Consider the following 4,923-nt stretch of genomic DNA (forward strand, 5'->3'; position numbering starts at 1 on the left):
CTCGTCGAGGGGACTTGTGTGTGTGTTCTGATGGGTGAGCCTGGATCCTGTCTTTCTCGTGGGCAGGACTGCATCTGGTGGTGTGTTTTGGGGTGTCTGTGAACTTATTATGACTTTAGGCAGCCTCTCTGTTAATGGGTGCGGTTGTGTTCCTGTCTTGCTAGTTGTTTGGCATGGGGTGTCCAGCACTGGAGCTTGCTGGTCGTTGAGTGGAGCTGGGTCTCAGTGTTGAGATGGAGATCTCTGGGAGAGCTTTTGCCATTTGATCTTATGTGGTGCTGGGAATCCTCTGGTGGACCAGTGTCCTGAACTCGACTCTTCCACCTCAGAGGCTCACGCCTCACACCCAGCCAGAGCACCAAGACCCTGTCAGGCACACGGCTCCTGTAGACCGGGAAATATCCAGGAAAACTGTGAAACTCCAGAAGAATGGAGTCTTAACCCCTGGACCACCAGGGGAGTCTCCTTTTGAAAGTTTTAAGTAGGAATAATTCTTACTGCTACCAGCCAAAGCTGAAAAAACTTCATCCCTAAACACCAATTTCTATGAAGTTTTTTCTTCCTACCCAACAAAACTATAGGTTCAAAGAAACTGTCATAGAATTGTTGAATTTAAGGTATATTCGTATTTCAGTCCAGCTTCTCCCATTTTGCAGATGAGGAAACTGAGGCACAGAGGAACGATTAGTTCAATGTTTTACGTTGAGTCAAGACCAGAGTCAATGCAACAGCCTTGCTTCCTGCCGGCAACCAAAGTTCACTCCACTACCAAGTTCTTCACCTGCCTCTGAGCTTGTCCTAGGAAAGTTCCTCAGCTCTAAATTTGAGATAACTGTCGGGTTCAACATTTTGTGTAAAATATTTCTGTAACATCTAGAACTGAAGGCATTTTGCAAAAATATGATGCATACGGCTCACTCCTTCACTAGGCATGCAATCCCTTGCCCAAACCCCACTATTGGAACTATATCCAATATCCTGTGATAAACCATAGTGGAAAAGAATATGAAAAAGGATGAATATGTATGTGTAACTGAATCACTTTGCTGTATAGCAGAAATTAACACAACATTGTAAACCAACTGTACCTCAATGAAATAAATTTAAAATAAATAATTAAAATAAAGTTTTCTAGTAGTCACATTAATGGGAATAAAAGGAAGCAGATAGGGTGAAGGAAGAGGGTGCCATGATTGTTTGGTGATGGGGCTGCAGACGCTGGAGGAGCCTGGTGAGTCTAGGATTCAAGCCAGTGCTGAGCTTTCTCCATCCATGCTTCCAGACCGTGGGGGGCTGCACAGGGCAGGGAGGCAACTCAGCAGGAACCTGGATTTGGTCCTAAGAGCCATGGGATTGAGAAGGCGTTACCAGAAGTGATCTTGGGACTGATGGGAAGAGAGGCCTGGAGGGGTAAGGAGACCGGTTCCCGAGGGGGAGGGGGTTTCCCGCAGAAAGGGGTGGGGGAAAAGTTGCGAAAGCGGCGTGGGAGCGCAGGGTAGGCAGCGGGTGGCTGCTGCCGGTCTGTTTGGAAAGCAGCGAGTGCCCACCACGAGTTCAAGGGGAGAGCCCAAAGAGTAGAAGTGAGAGGAGTCCAGGGTTGCCTTTGGGCAGTCTGGAAGAGTTAAGCCAGAGGACCCTCGCGCAGCCCCAGAGGGCTGGGGAGGGGGGAGGGGGAGGGATTCTGGAAGTCAGGGCAGCCAAGAGCGAGGAGCATAGGGTGCGGGAGATTAGTTGTGCGGGCAGTGCGGGTGCGGCTTGGGGGCAGCTGGTGAGTATTGCGTGGGAGATCTTGGTTTGGAGTTTTCTACAGTCTTGCAGTCTTGCCCCCGTTGGGTAGACTCACACTACTCGCCTTTGTACTAGAAACGGTGTCTCCTGGGGCAAAAGGAAGGAGCCAGGATGGCATGGGCTCTGAAGCTGCCTCTGACGGATGAGGTGACTGAATCCCGGCTGTGCAGGACTCTGATGCTAGATTATCCGGGATCGGCCACAACTGTGTGCTGGTGCCTGTAGCATGAGTGATGTCCTAGCATTGCCCATTTTTAAGCAAGAAGAGTCAAGTTTGCCTCCAGACAATGAGAATAAAATCCTCCCTTTTCAATATGTGCTTTGTGCTGCCACCTCTCCAGCAGTGAAACTCCATGATGAAACCCTGACATCTCTCAATCAAGGCCAGTCTTATGAAATCCGAATACTAGACAACAGGAAACTTGGAGAACTACCAGAAATTAATGGCAAATTGGTGAAGAGTGTATTCCATGTTGTGGTCCATGACAGACGGCTACAATACACTGAACATCAGCAGCTGGAAGGCTGGAGGTGGAACCCACCTGGAGATAGCATTCTTGATATCCCAATGTCTGTGGGTATAATCGATCCTAGGGCTAATCCAAACCAACTAAATACAGTGGAGTTCCTGTGGGACCCTGCAAGGAGGACATCTGTGTTTAATCAGGTGCATTGTATTAGCACAGAGTTCACTATGAGGAAACATGGTGGAGAGAAGGGAGTGCCATTTCGAGTACAAATTGATACCTTCATGGAGAATAAGAATGGGGAATATACTGAGCACTTACACTCAGCCAGCTGCCAGATCGAAGTCTTCAAGCCCAAAGGTGCAGACAGAAAACAAAAAACAGACAGGGAGAAAATGGAGAAACGAACGCCTCATGAGAAGGAGAAGTATCAACCTTCCTATGAGACAACTATACTCACAGAGTGTTCTCCATGGCCTGAGATCACGTATGTCAATAATTCCCCATCACCTGGCTTCAGCAGTTCCCATAGCAGTCTTTCTCTTGGGGAAGGAAATGGTTCACCAAATCACCAGCCAGTGGCCCCTCCAGTCACAGATAACCTCCTGCCAACAACCACACCTCAGGAGGTTCTGCAGTGGTTGCATCGAAACCGTTTTTCCACATTCACGAGGCTTTTTACAAACTTTTCAGGGGCAGATTTGTTGAAACTAACTAGAGATGATGTGATTCAAATCTGTGGCCCTGCAGATGGAATCAGACTTTTTAATGCATTAAAAGGCCTGATGTGAGCCCAAGTCTAACCATTTATGTTTGTCAGGAACCCTTGCAGCTGGGGGAGCAGCAACAACAGCAGGAGAAGCATGAGGATGGAGACCCAAATACTTTCTTCGTTTACCATACCATCTACCTAGAAGAACTGACAGATGTTGAACTGACAGAAAAAAATTGCTCAGCTTTTCAGCGTTTCCCCTTGCCAGATCAGCCAGGTCCACAAGCAGGGGCCCACAGGAATCCGTGTGCTCATTAGTGATGAGATGATACAGAGCTTTCAGGAAGAAGCCTGTTTTATTCTGGACACAATGAAAGCAGAAACCAATGATAGCTATCATATCGTACTGAAGTAGGTGTGGGGCATTCTATCCTCAGTGGCTGCTGCTTCTTTCACCTATTGGGAACTCCCCTCTTGAAGAGGGTCTCAAATGGAGCTTTGAAGGGCTGCAGGAACCTGACCCATCTGACTGTGTGTGGGCGGGTCCAGGCCTTGGAGGCAGAATCCCAGGCATCTGTGTTGGCCCAAGCTTTTAGGGCACCCACAGATTACTGCCCAACATGCATTTCTGCAACTATTTCTTTTTTAAAATTTCTGGACCCTGTTGTTGATGAATATCAATAGAAACTCCACATCATTTAAGGTGTGTGTAGGGCATAATGATGATGAGAATTGTGTGATGTTTAATGGAATGATGTTAAATTTTGTGATATGGAGCCATGTAATTTTTTTCTAACATAAAAGCAAACATCTATATTCATAAGACTAGATCCTCAATCTTTTTTGCCTCTGAAAACCTCATCAAAGAGAAATACAGGAAAGAAGAAAATTCTTCTTTTGATTCCCCTGTAATTCTATGACTAATAGTAACTTCAGCTAACATTTTTTGCACATTTAGTTGTGCCAGGCAGTGTGATAAATTCTTTAAATGGATTATCTTGTTTAAATCCTCTTAATAGCCCTATGTGAAGTGGGTAATAATGATCCCTAATTGAAGATGAGGAAATGAGACATAGAGTGGCCGAGGAGCTTGCTGAGTAACAGGCAGCTAGCTGCTAGTGACACTGAAATGCAAACCCAGGCAGTCTGGCTCTTATTAACTGTCATTCATGAGACTGCCACCCTTGCGGTCCTCTGTGCTTGCCATCATTTCTTACTGTGGCTCTTCTGGTGAATTGGGTATAACACTGAGTGAGAACGGAGGAATTAACACCAAAAGGGACAAACCACACTTAAATAATGATGAACAAATCAAGACCTACAAAAAATGAAAACATAGACGCTTTCAAAGCATCATCAGTTATCAGATTCACAGAATTTGAGGTGGTGAAAACTAGGGATTATCTATAACTCCCCAAATTCACTGTTCTTGAATGACCTTCTCAAACTATTTATTAATGAGTTAGACTAACCTCTGCTTTCTCTTCCCCCTCTCTGCATCTTCTCTTGGTCTAGAAATTTCTTTTACTCATGTAGCGTTCATTTATATAAGCTTTACAAGAAATTCATTCCCATCCTGTTTGCATTCTTACCATATACTTTAGTTCTTCCTGATTGTGATTGTGTGCTCTTGTGTGTGTGCATGTGTAAGACTATGGGTCTTTTTTCACATGTAAATTTTATCCAGAAATCCCTCTACACGTTATGCTGAGGTGAAAAATGATAATGTTCAAAAGATTCTGTATTGGATTTGGACCTGTGTGTGTGTATTTTTAAAGCATTTGATAAAGTTTAAATGTTTTTATACAGAAATTTTCGTTCATTAAAATCAACCTTCAAAAAAACAAAGCAGATAAAAATTTTTTTTAAATATGCGATTCCACAGCAGATGAATCTGTTTCAAATCCTGCTCCTCCTATTACTAATTGTGTGACCTGATGTAATTTTTTTAACTCC

General features: G+C 44.7%; 1 pseudogene across 1 annotated transcript; it reads left to right on the top strand.

Moving 5' to 3' along the window:
- The first annotated feature begins 1,899 nt into the window (after window positions 1-1,899).
- Window positions 1,900-3,382, top strand: LOC307188015 (alpha-globin transcription factor CP2-like; annotated as a pseudogene). Its single transcript has one exon. The product of its transcript is annotated as an alpha-globin transcription factor CP2-like (transcript).
- The last annotated feature ends 1,541 nt before the right edge of the window (window positions 3,383-4,923 follow it).

The sequence above is a fragment of the Stenella coeruleoalba genome (genome assembly GCF_951394435.1).
Source record: "Stenella coeruleoalba genome assembly, chromosome: 6".
NCBI classification, from domain to species: domain Eukaryota; kingdom Metazoa; phylum Chordata; class Mammalia; order Artiodactyla; family Delphinidae; genus Stenella; species Stenella coeruleoalba.